The sequence below is a fragment of the Anomalospiza imberbis genome, chromosome 9, assembly GCF_031753505.1.
Source record: "Anomalospiza imberbis isolate Cuckoo-Finch-1a 21T00152 chromosome 9, ASM3175350v1, whole genome shotgun sequence".
NCBI classification, from domain to species: domain Eukaryota; kingdom Metazoa; phylum Chordata; class Aves; order Passeriformes; family Viduidae; genus Anomalospiza; species Anomalospiza imberbis.
Window position 1 is genome coordinate 6,696,834 of NC_089689.1, and position 23,237 is coordinate 6,720,070.

The 23,237-nt window shown below is 45.4% G+C and overlaps 2 long non-coding RNA genes across 6 annotated transcripts in view; one reads left to right on the forward strand and one right to left on the reverse strand.

The window, feature by feature from the left end:
* Positions 1-291: 291 nt before the first annotated feature.
* Positions 292-23,139, forward strand: LOC137479176 (uncharacterized). 5 transcript variants are annotated; one of them, XR_011002015.1, is made up of 3 exons: positions 292-5,312; positions 5,835-6,003; positions 22,956-23,139. It is a non-coding gene; the product is annotated as an uncharacterized lncRNA (long non-coding RNA). The 5 variants fall into 5 exon arrangements; XR_011002017.1 differs by having other exon boundaries at positions 292-5,125; positions 5,832-6,003; XR_011002014.1 differs by having other exon boundaries at positions 292-5,125.
* LOC137479177 (uncharacterized) overlaps positions 22,948-23,237 on the reverse strand; it is a 31,602-nt gene continuing 31,312 nt past the window's right edge. Inside the window, exon 3 of the long non-coding RNA XR_011002019.1 lies at positions 22,948-23,065. This is a non-coding gene — a long non-coding RNA (uncharacterized lncRNA). The remainder of the gene's footprint in view (positions 23,066-23,237) is intronic.

Here is a 23,237-nt window from a genome sequence, read left to right on the forward strand (position 1 = left end):
CACGTGGCCTGGACTCGTCGGCCAAAATTGGCACGGCCGGGGCAGCGCCGCGTGGTCATGGCTGTCTCGGCATGGCTCGCAATGAACTTTGTTTGCTCAGCTGCTTTTAGCCAGCCATGCTGCAGACAGAAAGACAAAGTCAGTGGCAGCAGCTTTTCTTTTTATCGGTGCCCCACATGAAGAGAAGGCTTGGGGTGGCGCCGGCAGTCAGCGCGACTCGCACAGTGTCGGCGCAGACCATGTGCCCAACAGAGAGGCACGGTGAGCGATTTCCCCAGTGCAGAGCCTAGATGAGATCAATCTTTCAGCAGAACTCTGTAAAAACTGTTTCAGTTGATAGAACTTGAGAACAAATGAACCTACGAACACCAATTCTCTCATGAATCAGGAAAAAGGAAAGGGTGAAGACACGTAAAGAAAAGGACGTGGGACGCTGTCCTGTGGTGACTGTTGTCAGTAAATAATTCTAGTGGGTGCACTGGGATTTGGCCAGCACTAGACCCACTACACACACATGGCACATCAACAACAGCTCTTCCAATTTGCAGGGAATTCCAACATTTTCAGCATGGGTTTGTTGCAATTCAAAGAAAAATAGGCTTTCAAGAGTTCTCATTGAGTAGAAATTCTCTAAAAAGAGCTTTCATAAATGCCACCATCAGGAATAATGAAATAAGAGTGGCTGGGATGGATTTCAGCAGCTGTTGATGGATTTCATCATATTTTTTCTTTGGTCATGTACCAGTGATGCAGCTCTACACTCTCTCATAACAAGACCTGTTACAAAAAAAAAATGACTCAATTTAAATTCCTATTCGCACTCATGTGCTCACTCACAAATCACAGAATCCCAGGCTGGTTTGAGTTGGAATTACCTTAAAGCTCATGTAGTTCCTCCCTCTGCCATGGGCAGGAATACCAGGTTGCTCCAAGCCTTTTTCAACCCGGTCTTGAACACTTCCAGGAATGAGGCAGCCATAGCTTTTTTATTAATTAATCAACTAATTCAGTTCTCTATATCTGAGGAGATAATAAATATGTGCCTAGAAGTATATGAAAACATATGAATCATCTGTCCAAGGGCCATATACTCAAAAATTGTAGGAACTAGAAACAAATATTTATAGGAAGTGCCTCTCTTTAGAGAGGGAAGGCAACAAAGCACAGAAAATTCTTTAATCCTTTAATCTTTTTGGTGCTTGAGCACCTCCTTCTTAGCCAGGCTTCATTTCCATACAATGGAAATCAAACTGTTGGGCACCAAGCAGCAGCACAGGCCTGTTTACTTTGAGAAGGAACTCTGCAAAGCCATGGACCAATATCTTGTGCTCTTCTCAGGTTTCGGTGTTTACCAGGTGGCTCACACAGCAGGTATGTAAACATGGATTAATCCATTAGATGAGAATGTATACAAATAAATGAGTCTATGTCACTAATTTCCCCTTAAACTTGGCATGTAAATGTCACCATAGTCACAGCAAAAATGTCCAGGGATCTGCCCAGGCCTGCAGAATATCAACAGCATCATATAATCAGATGAAACCCTGCCTTCTAGAATAAACACTTTAAAAAAATTAATGTGTAAGCAAAGTTTCTTAGGCTTCTTCACTTCTATAAACATTCATGGCAGCTCTAAATACTCTCACCTGGCAATTTCTGATTCAGTAGCACCACTTGCAAGAGAACATTCATCCAAATACCATCTTGATTATTTGACAGGGTTAATAGCCAGGTGAGAAACTGAAGACACAGTAGATGAAGCTGAAGCAGTAGCTGGAGTTGAAGCTCCCCCAGTACAATGAGAAAGCAGAAAATCAAGTGTCACAATGTGCTTTTAGGTCTAAAGAGAGAAGGAAATCTCTGCCTTGAGACATTTTCTCTGTTCAAAACTGAAAGTGAGTTCTTACAAAAATAGGAAATCTGGTCTGGGGATGTGGAAGTTCCTGGCAGCCTGGTCTACACTGAGATCCAGACTGAGGAGGGAGCACACAGAGCTGGGAGCAGGGACAGTCTGCAAAGAAAGGACACATGGCCCAGGCATGCAGGGGTGCCATCAGGAAGGCCACAGCTCAATGGACTGGGTCAAGGGCAGCAAGAAGAGTTTCTAAACCTACATGGGCAGTATAGCTGGACAAGGAAAATGTGTCTGAGTGGGGCAGAGGATTTAGTGATTGTTGATGCAGGTGGGAATAAGGTTTTGCATCACTGTTCACCAGGAAGGTCTCCAGGCTCCAGAGCTTACAGATGGGGCTCAAGGAGGAGGGGATCCACCAGTGCTGGAAGGGAATTGACTCAAGGTCTCTCAAGAAACCTTCTCCCTTAAAGTCCATGAGATCTGATGGGTGGCATCCAGTGGTGACCAGTGTGCTGGCTGGAGTCCTTGCAAGACCTGTCCATCACCTCTGAAAGGTCATGGAGATCAGGGAAGGGCCCAGGGGATGGAAAAGGTAAATGTTGTTCCTGGGGTCTGTTTGCTGCAAAAAGATAAAGGAGGGTGGGGAAAGTAAATCACATAATGGGGTCCCCGAATGGTTTGGGTTGGAAGGGACCTTAAAAAACTCATGCAGTTCCACCCCATGCCATGGGCAGGGACACCTTCCACTAGCCCAGGTTGCTCCAAGCCCTGTCCAGCCTGGCCTCGGACACTTCCAGGGATTCAAGGGCAGCCACAGCTTCTCTGGGCACCCTGTGCCAGGGCCTCCCCACCCTCACAGGGAACAATTCCTTCCACGTATTGAACCTAAATTTCCTCTAAGTCAGTTTGAACACATTCAAAGATTCAAACAGACCTGAAACTTCTCCCACTATTTCACAATTTTCTTAAGCAATGACAGCACTGTAAAAAGTTGCAATGAGAAGAATGAATTTTACTTTAATTTCATTGCCTTCAGCAATTGCGTGTTATGTTGCAATTCATTTCATTCTGTAATGCTTCCTGTTACAGTAGTTGTTGTAAATCAATCCCATTTTGTTTATAACGTGCATAAAAACATTCTTCATACATAATAATTCCACAAGCAGCACTGAAAACAGGTGGATTTCATTTAATCCCTTGACCAGTCACTTACAACAATTAAACCGGCCATAAAAAAAGTAAATAAAAATACTTTGGCCATCCATGGTTTAAGGAATCTGTTTTCATTTACATCCTGCCTGGGGCAAGGGGAAAAATATTTAATTCAAGTGATTTTCCTTTAAGACTTTAGCAAGGACAATAGGAATTATGCAATGCAGCCTATGAATGTGCAGCCTCCTTGTAACAAACTGTACAGAGTTTTGAAAAGAAACATAGAGGGGAAAAGGACTGTTGTCTCAAGAAGGAAAAGTTCCTATAATTCCTACTGCCTGGTACAGAGAGGGAAGTCATCTCCTTAAAGCAGATCCTGGCACTCTTCTCACCTCAACTCCCAACCATCTGTGAGCTCACCGGGGCCTGGCTGGAATTGTCTTTGATGGGGGATTCTTGCTATTGCTGGTCAAACACAGAACATTTTAATGTCGTTTTAGTTTTGTTGGAATCTATTCTCTCTGCCTAAGAGACAAGCAGAGTAACAGCAGTGCATTTAAGGCCCAGACCTCAGATGGTTTTGAGGCTCCCCAGGCTGGGCAGGATTATCAGCCCAGGAATTGATTAGGATTGGGCATTTGGACATGAGGGCTGACCCTCACTGCTCATTCCAGGCAGGAGGAAGGTACAATGTGCTCCCAGGGCCAGTTCCATCCATGGAGGCTCTCAAGATCCTGCTGCTGCCACCCCTGAGTGACTCAGATCTGACCTGCTTTGAGCGGGGTTGGACAGGGACCTCCTGAGGTCACCTCCAGGCCCAGTGATCCTGTGACCCCATGGCATGGACAGGGTGCCCCGTGTGCATCCATCACTCAGCCCTCACAGTGTGTCACCAATCTTTGACACAACTGACTTCCTGCACTTGTGCAAAGCCATTTCCCTGCAGGATATATGATCCGGGAGCAGGATCCTCAGGCTGACCACACCAGCAACTTCCTCACGCTTACACAACCACAGACTTACGAGGAGTTACGCACCGTCCGTCCTCTCAGCTTCCATGAATGAAACACCGTTTTTCGTGGATTTACAGCCCTTTCCCATGACCAGACATGGTCACTGGTTGGATGTGTTAACCTATGCTGCAATACCAGTGTTGGTCACACAGTTATTAGTGGTCTGTTAATTATGCATCCATTTTCTATGCAATTGAGGGAAAAAATAGCTGTATAAAGGTCAGATTCTGCTTTTCAGCTCTGATCCAAACAGTGACCCGCATTTCCATTGCTGTAACTAGTTTTGTACATGAACAGGATCTGGGAAACTCTTAAAGCCCATGGAGAGGAAAAAAAAAAAAAGCTGAAACTGCAATCCAAAAAGTTCCTCCGGTCTCTCAGAGTAGAAGAAGCAGCCCCATGTTGACCATTTCCAAAGGTCCCATGGCAGGGACATTATGTGGTCTCAACACATCCAATGATAACTTCCAGGTTGCTCTGCTCCTTTAGTCCTCATGATTTGCTGATAGACATTGGCTTTGCAATAGCTAAATCCATGGAGAGAAAAGTAAATATTTTGGTTCAATGCTTGAGGAATCCTCATTTTCTGCACACCATGCTAAACTCTGGCACCTGTATGTAGATCCCTGACATCAGCAGGGAAGGAATTGCAGTCACTGGATTCCTGCAGCAATGCCCATGTGGAAAGTACATATGATCCACCTCAGCAGCCAACAGCAGAGGCATTTTTGACCAACAGAAGCAAAAGCCTGGAGAAATCTGCCCCAAAGAGTGACATGGGTGTCTGAGACATCAAGTTGGTTCCAGTGGGTGTTGGAAAAGTGTTTGCACTCACTGAGCTCCCCCACCTGCTGCAGACACATTTTGTGAAGGGCTGCCCACACTACACCCACAAGTATTGTGGGGGCCCAGAAACTTTTGCATCCTTTTTCTTTGCTAGGAAAAGCTCCCTTGAGTGAGGTTATAGGCTCAGAACAGACAGACCAGAAGAACTTGATGAAACTTGATTCCAGCTCCACCACGGCTCACGAGCTCTCCTATCAAGCCCACATGGGGTTGTTATCAAGCTCAAGTTACTCAGGAGAACAAGCTATTCACTGCACTGGTTTGTATCACACCCCTCACTCTGCCTTTCCACTCAGATCCTTTCTATAAAGTGCTAGAAGTGTTTCCTTGTTGATGAACTCGCCGTTCTGAACCCAGCAATTGCACTTATTTGGCTTTTCTGCAACTTTGATAAGACAGAAGGATTTCATAAACTCCAAATCTCTCCCTTCATATGACTTAGTAAGGTCAGTGGATAAGGCTGTTCCTAGAGGCATTAAAGGCTCTCCTTCCCTAATATCTGTATTTCACTCAAATTATTCATATCAAGTGTTGAAGTTGCACAGAGAGTTCTACACACCAGTAAAAGTGCAATAAAACCATTTCCTCTGGCTCTGTCCTGAACCAGAGCAGTCAGTGTAGGGAAATGCAAGTGATTTGGATCTTTTGAGCAGTTTTTGTACCTAATTGCTGGTGCTTGACAAATACATTAATGCTTGACCAAGGCTGTGTCACTTAAATTTTTCAAATACTTTATATAGAAAGAATCAGAAAAAGACTAGTTTTATGAAAACCTTCTCTGTTTCTTAATGCAAGTTAGGGCCAGTTTTTAAAAATCCCCAACTGTAAATCTGGATATAAAGGAGCCAACCAGCCCTCTGAAAGGAAATCACTAGATGACCAAGAGGGTTTGAAGTCCCCCAGCCCTCTCACTGTGTTATATACCATTTGCCATTGCACAGAGTTAACCTATTCTCTTCATCCAGCAGGTTACGGGAAGCAACAGCAAATATCTGCCCATTTCCTGTGTCTGGGACCGTGGGACAGGCAAGGGAAAGCTTCCCAAAATCACCCAGCTGATGCAAATTTTAGTGGGATTTTAGAAGAAGAGCGGAAGCTCCATTCATCATCCCTGCTCGCTTCAAACAGGAGTTAAAGGTGGTATTTTTATTATTCAGGGAAATATAAACAGTTCCTGGACAGACTGGCTGCATGAGAGCCATGACTAGGAAAAGGGGAACCCCTGAGTTTCCTGGAGAGGGTTTTTTTAGCCAGCCAAGGGGCTGATGCAAGATGCCTGAACCTTGCACACATTGGCAGTGCACGATCACTGATCTGCACAAGCACTGCTCTGTGCCTGCACATCCACAGGGGCACTCCCTGGGCTGCCTGGGTGTTCCAAGCTCTCCTGACTCCCAGTAAGGAGAGAAAACAGCTGCTTTCATTCACCCTTTAACGTACTGTGTAGGGAGAGGGGTCAGGAGAGTGGGGGCTGTCAGGCTTAGCTGGGCAGGGAGCACCATGGTGAGACAGAGGAACCAGCACTGACACCAACACCAACCAGCCTGGAGAGAGGAGACAGGGCTGAGTTCACTGGAGGCTGCAGCTTCTCCCAAGGGACACCTCCAGTCTCCCTGGGGCAAGGACAGGACCCAGGGAATGGCTGCAGCTGTGCCAGGGAGGTTTAGGGTTGGATCTCAGGAAAAGGTTCTTCCCCCAGACGGTGCTGGGGCACTGCCCAGGCTCCCCAGGGAATGGGCACGTCTCCAAGGCTGCCAGAGCTTCAGGAGTGTTTGGACAACACTCCCAGGGATGCACAGGGTGGGATTGTTGGGTGTCTGGGCAGGGCCAGAAGCTGGATCCATGATCCTGGTAGGTCCCTTCCCTCTCAGGATATTCTGTTATTCCACAACTGTGACTCTGACTCACATATGGTGGATGTCACAGCATCCATGTCTAACAAACAGAGGCCTCCAGGAGGGCATCCTAGATGGATCCTGGCAGAAAAAGCCACAGACTAACATGGGACATTGGGAGACTCACCTGGAGAGCTGTTTTTGACACAAATCCTCAGATCAACCTCCTACAGGACCTTTAAAGTTGAAATGATCACATATTTCCTGGAAAAGTGAACACCAAGACATATTACAAAGGTTATTTGGTGGGTGAGACTTCCCAGAAAAATCTCCTTTACCTTGTGTTTGAGAGATCACCAAGGTAAAGCATGTCCCAAGGACAAGCCTGCTGGACACCTCTGGCATGGCTGAGCTTGTCTCCCAGGCAGTGACCCTATGGCCCAGCTGGCCACAGCAGGAGCTGCTGTGCTGAGACCCTGGATGCACCCTGGAAATTTTCCATGCTTCAGAGAATCATTCCCCAAAAGCTGATGCAGCTGAAGTGGTGCTTTTTGTGCATCAATCAACATGAAGCCTTTGGCACTGGCTCAGTGGAAGTTACCAAGAGGAGATGTGCTGATCCCCTTCCTCTCCCACTGGGAACGGGAATCTCCAAACTGCTCATCCCCTTGTATGGGCAGCACAGGAACAGTCCTTGCTGGGAACATGAAGTTCCACCCTTTTCTCCCTAATTTGCAAACACTTTTCACAGGAGAAAAATTCTTGCACACGACTGTCACCACAAAACCTCATGTAAGATACTGACGTCACAATCCTCGCGTGTAACCCCAAACTCCTGGAAGTTTGCTGTAAATACCACGGTAGGGACATGGATACACCTTGGATGACATGTTGTCAAGGAGAAGGGGAAAAACATTGTCTTCAAGTGGAGGATAATTGTTGGGAACTGCTGCAGTTCATGCAAATCTTTTCCAATAAGAAAGAGGTCCCTTTATAAGAAAGGTCTTTAAAAGCTTTCACTGAGGCTGAACTCTGAAACAGAAGTTATGCTGTGGTGTGGTGTTTGGGCTTCTGCCCTCCTGGTAACATTGAGATTAAAAACTAGATTGAGGACTTTTCAAAATCAAGATGTGATCTGAGGGCTGGAGCCCCTCTGCTCTGGAGCCAGGCTGGAGAACTGGGGGTGTCCAGGCTGGAGAAGAGAAGACTCCAGGGAGAGGTGACAGGACAAGGGGGAATGGCTTCCCATTGCCAGAGGGCAGGTTTGGGTGGGCTATTGGAAGGGAATTGTTCCCTGTGAGGGTGGGCAGGCCCTGGCACAGGGTGCCCAGAGAAGCTGTGGCTGCCCCAGATCCCTGGAAGTGTCCAAGGCCAGGCTGGACAAGGTTTGGAGCAACCTGGGCTAGTGGAAGGTGGGCTAGGGCTGGGGAGGGGGGGTATTGGATGAGTTTTTAGATCCTTTCCAACTCAAATTAGTCTGGATTCTATGATATGTTGAATCACTGTGGGTTTTTAGAGTTTTTTGGCTGTGATCTCTGACAAGTAGGATTTTAACCTCCAATCTGAGCATGGAGCGCACTCAAATATACACACACATCAAGAAGTGACAACTCATAAAACACAATAATGAAGAGTTTGGCTCAAAAATTAACAGCCAAATATGGATCTCAATCATCAACAGCTCCCTGTTTCTGACACTACAGTGGCTGGGGAAGGAAGTTAGTAAACACATGAATGATCTTTGGGTTCCCTCTTCAGTTTGAAACAGATTGAAATAGGGAGCTTGAAGGCAAAGTTAGAGAATATGAACCAGCCAAACCAAAGGAGCATTTACATCTTTATGAAGCACAATATGGAAAGAAATTTAACTCTGGAATGGGACCATTGCACTGCCAGTCCTCCACGACAAATGCAGCACAGGTTTTCCACCTCCTTGACCAGACATTCACCTTCCTTTCAGGACTGGAAGCATAGGAGGAGGAAAGTCACCTTTTCATGACTTTTACTTTCCAAACTCAGCAGCAATCTGGGTTGTCTGCTTTTATCTCTATACATCTGAAACAGCCTCAGTTCCTCAAGCAGGTGCTCTTACAGGTCAAACCTATTTCTACTCATTTTTACCCTCTCAGAGAAGAGAAAATAATTTTTTTGGTGCTTCTATAACCAGCAGCTACAAATAAATTTATCTTTCATTGCAATTATTTGTATAGCTAAGATTTTTATGTACATAGGTCTAATTGACTATTAGTAATTATTTTGAAAGAATCTTTTCAATTCAGTCCTTCACTGTAAAGGTCAAACATGAAAACATGGACACATATGGAAAACCCTCAATATTTATAGTAAAAGTATTTGCAGACCCAGACTGCTCTGAGTGGAATTTGTGGTCAGTAAATTTTCTTAATGAGATGGAACAGCTGAAGTTCTTAACTCCCTTTCATAGTATTGGTTTGGGGGTAGAATGATCAGGTGCAGAGACCACACTCAGCCTTGAGATTTACCCTGCAACTCCCATCCTCCAGCTGCAGACACCAGCATCTCCCATTGTGCTTGGAAGAGAAACCATAAATATCAGGAGGATAACTCAGTTTCTCAGTGGCCAGATCAATGGAACCCTGCAGACCTGTCTAATTGTGTGATTTGATTCACATTCTCCATGAGCTGTGTGTGCTGAGGGAAAAACTCCAGTGCTTCTGAGACATCCAGCGGTTAATCCAGACAGGATTGTCTGGCTGTCCCAACGGCACCTCCTCAGCCCTGCATCGTTCAACCTGTCCTGGATTTACACAGTGACTCAAAGTGGCTTCTGGGATGCTGAAAATGCAAATGGAGAAAGGTCAACAGATCCCACCCCTGAGTGGTCTTTCCTGGCTCAGCCTGGAAAAGCCTTAAATCCGCAAGGTCTTCTGCATGGGGAAAGCATGGGAAAGGCTCGTGGGACATGAAACACCTGTCACACTTACACGGACACTGACTGGTCACACACCTTCCAAATCCACACCAAGCTCCCTGCACTGTCACACAGCTTCATTGTCCAAATCCATACAAAACTCCCTGCACCAAAGTTCTGATCAGGCTGTCTGATCCCTGGTCTTGGAAAGCCATAGAAGGGAACAAGACCACACAATTATTTTCAGGCACCACCACGAGCTCTCTTCTGGAAGCTGGACACCCTGACTGGCCCAGTTCTGGCTCTCTTCTGAGAATTGGCTGTTCTAACCTGTCCAGTTCTGGCTCTCTTCTGAGAACTGGCCACCCAGCTGGTCAGACTGGAAGGCAGGATGGTTCCAGCCTCCCAGTCATTGCCAAGACAGCTTTCCCAAAACCTGCTCTGGTCACTGGGATTCCCAGTGACTCCCTCTCCCAAGGGCAGGTAACCAGGTGGGTTTATACCAAAACCCTGGCTGCTTTAGCCATGAGTCCCTCAGAAATGACATATTTTCCTGGATTCTTTTGGGTGTGGGGAGCTCAACATCATGTCTCCCTTCTCCATGATGGATTTCTTTTGTTGGGATCATCTTGGATGCCTTCCTTCTTTCTTCAACTACAGTCTTCAAAACTTTTCTAGGTTTTCTTCCAAATCTGAAAGTGAACACACTACTTCTGAAGATCTAGATAAAAGGGTTTGTTTCCACAACTGCCTTGTGCTGAATGAAAACCAAAATCAGAGAGGAGGGAGCTGCATGCCCTGTGATAGGAAATCTGTGTTGAACAGCTCTGCAGAATCCAAAAAGCAGCTGGGAACAGCCCAACTTGTATTTCTGATGGATAAGGAAGAAGAGAAAACAGGATGTGGTTTCTTTTCAAATCCTCTCAGAAGATAAAAACTTTTTAAAACATAAGCCAGAACCCTGACACTAAAGAAAACATGCAAAAGCCCCAGGAAATCTGAAGAAAACCCCAAAGAAACAAACAGACAAAATATTAACTTTTTTCTTAATGAAAAAATTCATTAGCAAGTTGTGTGCAACATTCCTGCTATATCTGACTATGCCTGACTCACAGGCACTGAAATTTATGCAGCATTGAGATCTGCCTGCCCTCAGAAAAGTGAAAGAGAGAGATTTGCTTCACTGTTCATCATCTATTTGAATAAAAACACATATATGGAATAACCCTAGGTGCCAGCAGGTGCTAAAATGCTCCTTAATATGACCTCAAATCTGTCATGGGAAAGCAGCAAACCAACGTGAACTATAACCTCCTTTTATTTACCTGTCACCTTTCCTTCTGTAACTCAGGGCAGGGTTAAGTTTCTCACCTGTATTTATTTAACAAGCTGGATGGATTCAAATCTGACCAAGAATTCATGTAACCCAGGTCAAAAAATATTTGTACTGATAGATGATTTTCCATTTTACACCCACAAGCACAACTTCAATCCAGTACAGCTCAACCATGCCAAAAGTCAACATCAAAACCCAATTTTGCAGGCTGGTCAGTGCTGTATCTCTACTTTCCTCTTCCTGGGATTTTAGAGAGCTCTGGAAACAAGTAATTATAAAATTATGTACAAATTATTTAAAGTCTCATTCAACTTCAAAGTGATAATAAAAAAAAGAGCAGGGAGGAAAATTACAGGTCAACTCCTTCTAGAAATTTTCCATCACATGTAACAGTTTTAGGATTGTCTTGTTGCAAAATAGAAGTTTGGGGGTTTTTTTAATGAAACCACCTTTTTCTACCATAGTGCTGACATCTGTTTCTTGAGAGTGATTCTGCCAATTAAACCACGGGGTAAAATGATGGGGGATAGAGGAGCAAGAAAAATGCTGAAACAGGCAAAAGGAACATGAGAAATTTCCAATTATTTCATATAATTAGAAGAGGATTTCTTTTAAAAATCTGCAATTTCTCCTTAAATATTTCCAGCTAGCCTAATAATAACTTCAGACAAATAAATCAACTTCCTCTCCTAGAAAAATCTGAGGTCAAGCACCATTTGCTATTTTATATTTCCCTGACATCCCTAACTTTACATAGAAGAGTTTGGACAAAAGAAACACAAAAGTTCATTAAATATGCAGCACACAGAAGGAGGAAATGATTTTTCAATGCTCATCAAATTAAGTACCTTAATAGCAGACACAGAAAGGGCAATTTGGGAGCTGGCAATGCACTTTAGTGTTTCAAACTGTTATACTTTAAGTTTCTGTTTTACTTGGGAGATTCTACCCCTCCCCCCAGCTGAAGGTAGAAGTTATGGAGTCTACTTTATTTGTGGCTTTGGGTTAATTTTAAAGCAAATACTTAAATATAATTATGGCCCAAAACAAGCTGGTGCAAGAGGAGCTGATTTGGGTAGATCCAGAAATAGATTTTACTTTTATTTTCTGTAGCTACCAGGACAGAGGAATCCAACCCACTCAACCTGACTTTAAAAAGCACACAAAGGAAAAGAAAAAAAACAAAAAGCTTCAAATTGTTGAGGCTGCCTCAATGTGATCTAGAGCTGGGCTATGGAAACAAACTGTTTTTCTTGTACAGGTGCAGAAGCTTTGGGGTCTGAGAACACAGGGAAACCTGTCCAAACCCTATAAAAAATACAATCACTATAGAAACCCAAGCTGTACCAACCTTATAAAGGTCAGATTTACTGATTTGGTGGTAATTCAATGGCTTTGCTTCCCAGCTACCAGGGGAACACATGGTTTGCAGAGTCACATGAGACAGTCCCTGCATTCGTGTCAGATTGAAAAAGGACCTTCCCTCACTCCCACAGACCCACCAAAAGTACCTGAAACTTTGTATTTTTTCCCATAAAAACTCATTCCATTTTTATTTCTAGCCTGTGATTGGAGACTCCACCTAGAGCACACATCCAGGGAGCTACCAGAGGTGTGATACACATGCTGGGAATGCAGAGCCATAGAATGGGACTGAGCTGGTGGCATGAGCTGCATGTGGGGCTTCCTTACAGCATCCCAGAGGAGCATCATCCCAGAGTGGTGGAGGGACACTCTCCACTGGCCACAGCTGGCATCAGGAAGGGTCTGAGCAGCAGGAAATCATTAATTAACTCTTGTTTCTAATTTATGTGTCTGCACTTGAAACCATTAAACACAAAGCACCTTGGGCTAGCTGTGTGCCTCGAGCCCTGCTTCCTGCTGAGAGAGTTAATTAAAAAGCAGCTGAAGTGGTAGGGAGAAGAGAAACCCACCACAGTCACCCGAGCCCACAGAAAAGGAAGGGCTCAGGAGTCAGATGTTGAGCCTGACTCTGGAGTTCCAGCCCACATGTGAAATGAGAAAAGTCTGCGTCCCTGTTTCCCAGACACATGGGCAATGCATTCCCAGCATCTCCCTGGATATTCAACATTTGCTTTTCCTACTGTCCCTTTCCCCTTTCTTCCTGCAGTTTCAAACAGAACCATCCCAAGCCAGCTGCTCCCCTGCATGTCCCCCAGCCAGAGAGGCAAAAAGCACAGGGCTTCCACCAGTCTGGAATTAAAAGCACTGAGCTCCTTGCCTGGAGGAGCCCCACAGACAGGGAGAGGGATTTCTGCAGCCAGAAAGAGGAAAAGTTCAAGCCCTGGTCAAAACAGATGTTTTTGTTCCAGTGAGCCAAGTTTAGTTATTCCAGGCGGCCTTAAATCAATGAAAGTGCATCTCTGTTACGACTGCCTGAGAGAGGCTTTGCAGAGACCTCAGATCAACTCCCTGGCAGCAGAAGTGGCACCTGGAGATACCAAACGTGTGGAGGAAATGTACTCAGCTAACGCAGTGGGTGTGAGTCAGCTCCCCAAACCTTATCAGTGCCAAAGTTCACCACTTTGGTCAGCCTGGCTCCATCCCTGGCTGTAGATGAGGGCGGGATGTGCTCCCAGGTGAATCACCCCACACACTGACAGATGTTCATGATGTGTGGTACCAGCCCCGTTTAGACAAGACTCTCAGATGGCTAAATATAGACTAAATTAATTCTCTCCAAGCGTGATCTCACCCCAAACCTGTGAAGTCTTGCCTCTTAAGGCTGCAGTAGATGTGCTGATATAGAGATGTTGGCATTCCAGCATCACTGAATAGCCTGTTCAAAATCCAGGGTTAATTCTATTTGTGCCACGTGCTGGTTACCAGTGGTGGATTAATCATCCTCAAGATTTCTGAGGCAAATACCAAATCCCCTTTTTTACACCAGTATGCATGAGCTGTGGTTGATTTCCAGCAATATTGACCATCTAAACTACTCCAAATTAAGATCTCTAGGAAGCATAAAATTTACTCAATTCTGCAATTATCACATCTGTTAAAATCACCTAAATATACAAGCTGGGCCATACAGGACCCACCATCGCCTTTCTCTTATCAAAAAGCTCCTGGAGAAGCAGATCCTTTTCAAGGCCAAAGCTGGTTGAATAATTTCCTCTAAATTCCTGGTCCAGTCAACAGTGATAAGGGTTCAGCATTCTCCTCATTATCTCAGTAATCAAAGTATCCTCTTTTGAATCCAACCGTAAATGGTTAATTTCAGTGAACTGCTCTAAAGCCCAGCACAGGGCTCCCAAGGGTCCACAACTGAGCATCCCCTTCAAAATGAAAAAGAAGAGCAGCAACCTGGGGTGGAAGGATGTTTTATTATTTCCTAGTCTGTATTTGAAAATAATGTATTTTCCAAAGGGCTCAAGGCTTGCATGTGGGAGAAGGACTGAGTTTCTTATCTCATGGACATTTAGATGTCCAAGTGGATGAGGAGCTCCAGCTCAGCCAGGCACTCCTCTGGCACCCACTGCTTGAGGGGATATGAGGGATCACTTCACTTCATTATAAAATTGAGTTTCTTCAGTGCAATGAATTTAACAGAGCACCAAGAAGACACCAGAACTTTTTTTTTGTTTTAGCCACTGCCTGCTTTAGAGGCGGCCTCCCAGGAGATGAAAGCAAGTCTCCAGTGAGAAGTGACAAGAGTTCTTTCTTTCAGTTCCTTTAGGACCCACTGCCAAGTTTCATGATTGTGGTAGGAAATGCTGCTGAGGAGAGTGGGACCTGTTGAGCACGCTGAGCCTGTCCTGCACGCTGACCCCAAAGGAGGGTGGTTTTCCCCTGTTAAAGGCTGATTCCCAGCAGTGAGGGGATGAACTGCAGTGCCACACACAGAAAACCAGGATTCAAGCTCTGCTTTCATGGCTTACACCTATCCCTTCCCTCCTGAGCTATCCAGCAGGATTTTTGGATGTGAGGACACCTGTGTCACTGGGGAGCACTAGCGGAGAGTTGAGCCCAGGCCACAATACCCAAGAAAGGCAGAGCCATGTACAGGATCCAGGATGGATCACACGGGCATGGCAGGGACAGCGCCGGCAGCTCCTGCCCCTCCCTGGGTACAGCAGGGGCAAACACACAGCTCCACATGGAGAGCAAACCCACCGGGCAAACACACAGCTCCACATGGAGAGCAAACCCACTGGGGCAAACACACAGCTCCACATGGAGAGCCAACCCACTGGGGCAAACACACAGCTCCACATGGAGAGCAAACCCACTGGGGCAAACACACAGCTCCACGTGGAGAGCAAACCCACTGGGGCAAACACACAGCTCCACATGGAGAGCAAACCCACTGGGGCAAACACACAGCTCCACATGGAGAGCAAACCCACTGGGGCAAACACACAGCTCCACATGGAGAGCAAACCCACCGGGCAAACACACAGCTCCACGTGGAGAGCAAACCCACTGGGGCAAACACACAGCTCCACATGGAGAGCAAACCCACCGGGCAAACACACAGCTCCACGTGGAGAGCAAACCCACTGGGGCAAACACACAGCTCCACATGGAGAGCAAACCCACTGGGGCAAACACACAGCTCCACATGGAGAGCAAACCCACTGGGGCAAACACACAGCTCCACATGGAGAGCAAACCCACTGGGGCAAACACACAGCTCCACATGGAGAGCAAACCCACTGGGGCAAACACACAGCTCCACGTGGAGAGCAAACCCACTGGGGCAAACACACAGCTCCACATGGAGAGCAAACCCACTGGGGCAAACACACAGCTCCACATGGAGAGCAAACCCACTGCACTCGGGTTTGTCTGTATTTAGCACATCAGCCCCCAAAGCACTGCTGACTCAGGTGCTCAGCCCACGCCAGCTCAAATCTGCCCGGTGGCCAAGGCTGAGATTTCACATTTGAGCACGTACAAAGCTCTGGCTGGTAACTGGGAAATTGTGTCAGTGAACAGACAGCAAAGTCGTGTTCTAATTTTGCTCTGAATAATTAACTAAATGGGTTAATGGTATAAAATTAATTGCTAGTGCTTGAATCATTACAATCCATGTTGGGATCATCAGTTCAGCTAAGAGCTGTATTGTATTTCACAGTCTTTCACTGCTTCCCTCTCCAGGGAAAGAAAGGAAATTAAAGTATTATACAAAGAGCCAAAAAAGAGAAATTATCCATGGCCAGAAAAACTCAATCCCAGCAAATGTTTGGGAGGGAAGTCAGCTGAGAAAAGTCAGCTTGTCTTGGGTCCACTTTGACAATGAGAATAAGCAGTCACAGGAAGGTGCTGCTCTTCCAAACTTCAGGGTTAGTCCAACTTTCCCAGCTCTGTCCTTTGCTCAAATTACAGCCCTGCTGAAACCAAAGCACACTTGTGTCAATACTTCCATCTGTACCTCTTCAGAGTAATTTATTTCCTTCTCCCTTTCCCTTTATTTTTCCACAGACTCAAGTTCCAAGAGACACACTTTTGTTTCTGGCTTTCCTCAACTCCCTTTCCTTTTTAGTTTTTTTCCCCTTAAAAGAATGCATGCAGACTTAGAAATGAGTTCTCTAGGATGAGTTTTAGAGAGCCCAGCCTCTCTGCTGAGGGCTGGATGCTGCCAGTTTTAGAGGAAGTTTCTCCTACTTATTTTGCCCACAGATGCTCACATGCGACTCCATGACCAAAGCACCTTCAGCCAGAGGAATCCAGGGGAGAATCCCTATTTTATCACCTCCCTCATCATCACAACCAACCCAACACATCATGGGTGAGCTGTAGGGTGGAACTGGCCAGCCCCAGATGCTTCCTCCCTCAGCCCAGAGCTGTTTCAGTCACAGGGCCCCTGCACAGGCAGCAGCAGCGCACGTATGACATTCCTGTTCTGCTTTCCCCAAACCATCCCTTCTCTGCTTTCCACAAACCAAAGGGATGACAACTTTCTCCTAGGTACATTTCCCTCTAAGAGAACACTTTTATGCTAAGCTGAGAGTGCTCAGATCTACAAAGCTCACCTGAGCATCCAGGTATTTGCTAATTCCCTCAAAGCAGATGGGGCCCCCAGGCTGGGGGCTCTGAAGTTCACTGCCTCTTCTGTTCTCACAAAGATCCTTAGGGCTTGCCTAGGGTGAAGGAGTCACAGAACCATAAAATCATTAAGGCTGGAAAAGCCCTCCAGGTCATCGAGTCCAAGCTGTGCCTGATCCCCACCGTGTCCCCAGCCCAGAGCACTGAGTGCCACCTCCAGCCCTTCCTGGGACACCTCCAGGGACTGGGACTCCAACACTTCCCTGGGCAGCCCCTTCGAAGGCCTGATCACCCATTCCATGAAAAATTTCCTCCCAGTGTCCAATCTGACTGTCACCTGGCACAGTTTGAGGCCCTTTCCTCTCATCCTGTCCCTTTTTCCTTGGGAGATCCTGAACCCCATTTGGCTGCACCCTCTTGTCAGGGAGTTGTGGAGCATGAGTTGTCCACGAACTCCATACCCATGAATTCCCATTATTTGGTTCAAGTGTTTAAAAAACTCATTGAGCACTTTAAAATAAAAAAAAAAAAAATTGCATTTTAGAAGCCAGGGGGTTTATGCTATTGCAGCCATAATCATAGGGAAATGTCCTATTGTAGGGCCTGTGTTTGCTAATGAAAGCTGATGAGGGGCAAAAACAGATGAAATAAAATACACAAGCTGGGTGGAATCTGCCAAATTTTTATGCATGGAGGAGAGCAAGGAGCTGGCAAGAGCTGTCCTGGTTGGAAGTGAGGAAAAGATGCCCAAAGAAAGGGAATGGTGCTTATTCCCTCAGTGAGGCTCAGCTCAAAGGAGTCCTGACGTGCTCCCTCCCACGGCCCCAAGCCATGATCAATTTGACCCAAATAATTTCACAGATGTTGGTCCAACCTATTCATAAAAACCTCAGAGATACCACACCCTCAGACCCATGCTTTGCTTCCATCAGAGACAGGCATAGGAGTTTCCTATTGGAAATTAAACCCACAGCTCCTCACTCTGTTGCCTGCGGCCAGGAAGGAACAGCTCATTCCCTTAATCCCTCCCAAAGACCCTTCCCAGCTAGAGGATGTGCTTCTTTCCTCCAGGATCTAGAAGCCTGTCCCCCAGAAAACACAACTTAAAACTAAGGCTACAGAGTAAAGTCTATAAAATATAGTGTATAGAAGCAGGACTGTAATTACAGGACTCAGGATCTCCCATATCCATTGAAAACATTCTTGGTTCAAAGAACGTTAAAAGCTGTGCATAAACTCATCTGTTTTTCCATTTTTCTTTGGTGATCAAAGTTCTCCAGACGTTGCTCATTCTTGCCAACTTCCTCTCCACTTTAACTGAGCCAGAGCTCGTTAGGATCCCCCAGCCACCACATCCTGAGCACCCCAAACACAAAGGGCCTTATCCCCCAGCCAACCCCCAGGAATCTGCCTGGGAACTCCTTTGGGAGCAACACAGGAAATCAGCCAGCAGTGCCAGAGACAGGGTTTTACAGTGCCACAACTGGGCTTCATAATCCTTCGTTCTCTCCAGCCATTTCCCAGAAACCCATGAATATTTGGGTCTCAATCAATTTCCAACCCTGGGATCAAACTCAAACTGGAGCCTAAATGGCTGAGCCTAAATGGCAGCCTGGGGCCATGGGCAGGGGTGAGGAAGCCCCAGCTGGGGCCACCCCACATTCCCTGTGAACACACTTATTAGTTCTTAAATTCACCTTTTAAAAGTATTTCCATCCATCTCAGTATCCAGGGTTTATTAACTTAAATACCCATCTGCATTATTATCACAGCACCCTATAAAATCTTTCTTTTCCTGAAAGTATCAGTTCCACCCACAAACATACTTTTAATTTTATTTGGTCTCTCTATTAAAATTCATCAATGTTGATATGCCTAAATCATAAAATAGCAAAGAACTGCACTTCAGCTGAGACAAAACTCCTGGGAGACAACATGTTTCTTTTTAAGAAATGTTTAAAAAAAGAGCACCAGGAAGAGCAAAATTAATAATATGTTTTGCTGCAGGATTATTTACTGTGCCTTAGTGTCACAGGCGTTTTTACCAGATGACTTGCCTTCAAAGCCTGAACTCACCCTGCACTTCTGATGGGCTCATAAAAGTTCAAGGCAGCAGGTTCATAATCAATAAAAATCAAACTGCCTTTGAAGCACTGCAGGAGCGTGTCTTCCTTATCCCTCACCTGCTCATGTCCCAGGCTGGCAGCTGCAATCCTGGGCATCCTGCTGCAACAGGTACTCCAAAAACTCCTCTTGAGAAATGGGATAAATGGAGGGCTGCAGCTCTGGTAGGGACCTCAGTAAATCCCATGTGTGCATGCCAATGGCTTTCCTTGGAGGAAACATCCAAAGCCATGATCAGGGTCGTTCTCCTCAACTACAGAGGCACAAAGGGACATCCATGGAAACATCATGGCTTTTGGGATGTCCTGAATGAGAAGGAGGCCTTGGTGGACCCCAGTGGGGTGTTTCTGAGCACCCCACAGCTGGGTTAGGCTGCTGAGAGCCTTTCCAGGGAAGATTTGACACCTCCAGGTGAGGAGAGCACATGGTCACTGGTGCCAAACCGCTTTCCCTATGAATTCCTACTCCCCTGTTACACTGGGTGCCTGCTTCCTTTTCCTGAGGAGCTTTCCAAACACCCTCTTTCCCATGGCCCTCTGCACCCCTGAGACTCCTGCTCCCAGGTGGATGAGGCTCCAGCCACAGCAAAAGTCCAGGAGCAAAGTGACCGAGGCAAGAGGAATGTGCTGAGCTGCACTGGAACAGACACTGGCAGCTCTCACCATGCCCAGACGAAGGAGGAATATTTTCCAAATTTTTCCTCTGTGTGTCATCTTTCTCCTCTGGCCAGCCAGGGCATTTTCCTGCTATTCTCCCCCATCAGAATATTCTGTGATCTGATCTGATCTATGGAGTTGGTGCCTCTGGGCACATGCCGGACTGTGGCCACATCTTCCCCTGGCTTTACACCTTTTAGGGTTTTTTTTTTTTTTTTGCCTTTCTTGGGCTCTTCTGTTCTTCCCCCAGGAAATTTCTCCAAAGTATCCAGAAGCTTGCTAAGTAAGAATTGCAGGTCCAAAGGTGTGGCCTCACCATAAGGCACAACCACAAAAGGAAGGCTCCACAAGTCTGTCACCCATCTAAATTGAGATTTTGGCTTGTACAACTGACAACAAGTTTTTAGCATCTCTTATTTTCTGCAACAGAACAGGACTGGGCAGACTGAATTTGCAGTAGAGTTCAGTGCCTGTGTAGTACTTGCCCAACATTGTTTGGCCTTGAATCCACCAAACAACTATATTTGTATTCTTTAAAGGTCCATTCCAAGAAAAAAAAAAAAACAAAGAGAGAGAGAGAGAGAGAGAGAATTCATCAATAGGAAGATAAATTCTCTCTTGAACAAGGGAAAAAAACCCAAAAATATTCTTTCGCTTATTCTTTCACTATTTCAGCAGCTATCTTTTAAAAATCAAATGCAAAAACCACTTTGGAACTCAAGTTTTGTTTAGCTTCATAAAACAGCTGAGGGAACAATTCCATCTTTAAACCTGCAAAGCAGCACTGGGCAGAACACTCATCTTTAAATATTTACAGTCTTACTTAGCTAAACACTTGAATTAGTTAAAAAATGTGTTCAAACTATGCTTCATAAGGAGACATGTCTACCTGGAATATCAAATTATTCTTTAGAGTTAAGTAAATATTTTAATTTTCTTTAATTGTGTTCAATTCAGCAACATTCAAGACAAACATTTTGGAGCACTGATGACCCTTGAAATGAGAAAATAAACAGAATGCTGAAAAATTCAGGTAGCTGGTTGTGTGGAGGCCAAGGAAAAAACTGGCCTAAAATTAAGTCTTTGTAAGACAGCATGATCCAGCATTTGGACTAGGTAAGCTTCAGAAAGGAAAGGGAAAATCTGGCATCCAATTAAACCACTGTGCTAATTAGCCAATGTCAGTCATAAATCTAAACCAGCACTGTGTGCTAAGGGCAGGCAAAGGAGAGTAAGCTCAGGAACTAGATTGCTCCCAGAGGAGCAGCTGCTGGAGGAGAACAAAGCTGGAGCGCAGGGGTTTTGTGTCTGGAAACCATGTGGGGTTTGGATGCTCTCCGTGAACATTCCTGCATGTGTCCAGATGCTTGTCCAGTCCCGTGGCTTGGGGAGCTGCCCCAAAAGGGCAGCACACCCACAATGGTGGCATGGCCATGCTGAGATGCTCCACTGGCTTATTGGAAGGTCACTGCCTCTTCACTAGGAGCAGGGAATCTTTGTCTCTTCTCTTCCATGTGTCAAGGGGAGTAAATGCACCTTCCAGTTGCTGGCAATTGCATATTGTTGAAAAGTAGTGTTTTTTTCTATTCGTACATGAACTTTCCATACACTCTAGCCTGAAGGATTCCTCAGGGGCCACACTGGCTCCTCCCTGTCCATGCACACATTTCCTCTTGGAGAAAAACTTCCCCAGCATCTCCCAGTTGTTTCCAGAGAAGGACTTTGCACATTACCTGGGAGCAGAGCTGGATCTCACCTGCAAAGTCACTGCTCCCCTCCCCCAGGTGTGACCACAGGGTTCTTCAACTTTTGAGGCACTTTCTGAGGGTGTTTTTGAGAACACATTTACAAGAGCTGAGCACCACTGAAAAAGTTTGCCCCAGTTTCTGTTCTCCAGAAGCCAAATGCTGCCATTTAGCTCACAAGGACACAGACAAAGACTCAGGCAAAAAACGAAGAAACACAAAGCTCTCCAGCCTGAGCACAGAGATTGTGTGGAAAAGGTGAATTTCATGAGCAATGGAAAAGTCTTAATGCCTAACTTCTGAGAAGGGTTTCTCAGGGAGATTTCCAGAGCAGCTCAGCCTTCTGGAGAAGCCAGGGCAGTTCCAGGGTACGTGACAAGATGTGTGATACAAAACTTCTGCAAAGCCCCAAAAGCCAGAATTGCTTTTCTGGCCTTACAACTGCTCTGCAAACTCCCAAAATCTCTCCCTCTCCTTTCCTCAACCCCCAGGTTGTAGCATGGAATGACACCAGACCCACAGGTTACACCAGCTCTATCCCAGGAACACCACACATACATATGTACATACATGGATGGATGGATGAATGGATGGATGGATGGATGGATGGATGGATGGATGGATGGATGGATGGACGGGAATAACTCTTGCATTTTCTCTGGACCATGACAATGTTACACCATTTAGGAGATCTTAGGAGGGGAGAAGGGGAGATAAAACTCAAAAAAAATCCATTTTCCATGCAAAACTCCTGTGGTGTTGTTGTCCTATTGTGAAAATACTAGGGTTAAATAAAGGCTAAACAAAGAGAAACTCAACATATCTTCCACAGCCAGAGCTGTTTTAGAAGAGCTTAATTCTGAGTTTTTTCCCCTGAAAATCCTCCATCTGAAGCAGAGCTGATCTGCCACAGCTTTATTCTGCTTTGTCATCCCCTTCTCCCAGAGGGAACAGCACAGGATATTGCTCTGATTAAACCAGTTCCACTTGATATGAGACTCTGGAGGTGTTAGCTGAAGGGATAGCCTTCAATTTTATTTGCTGACTTCTGGATGAAAGTTATTCCACAGATTTATTTAAGTCTGCTCACAGATTCATTTAATGTAAGTTTGGTTTTATCCAGAGTTTTACCTGATTTTTTTTATGTTCCCCATCAGCACTTCCATTGTGGTGTTGCCCAATCTCTCTATCACTTAGACCAGTCATGTTGATCAGAGGAACATGCATTATATAAAAGAGGCTTTTAATTAGCAGAATTAAAATTCTGAAAGTCAGATTGCAGAGTTACTCTTCATCCTGTTAGAATTATGGCACATTTCATCCCATGCTGACTCTCCTCTGCTGGAATCACTGACTAATCACTCATTTCTTCCAGAAAAAAACACATTGTTTTGCTCTCTCCAATTCAGAATAACAAAGAGACCCAATAAATGCAGGCATTATGTGGTTTGATGTGCTCTGTGTTTCAATATCTTATTATTTTTACCTCAGTGATGCATCCTGAACAGTGTGTGATAGGCCAGATCAGCCAAAGAGACAAAGCTCTTCAGGCAGCAAAAGATGCTCCAGTCTGTGAAATCAGGTGCCATTCTTTGTGAAACCTACCTCAGTTAGAAGGAGGACCATTAAAATACATGGTCATGATAATGAGAAAAATAAAATGAAATTGCTGTTACCAACTCATCAGACAGAAAACAAAACATGTGAATGTGGAGAATTAATAAAGTGAAGTTTTCAGTCTTACATGCAAGTTATCTGAAACCTCTTTTTCCT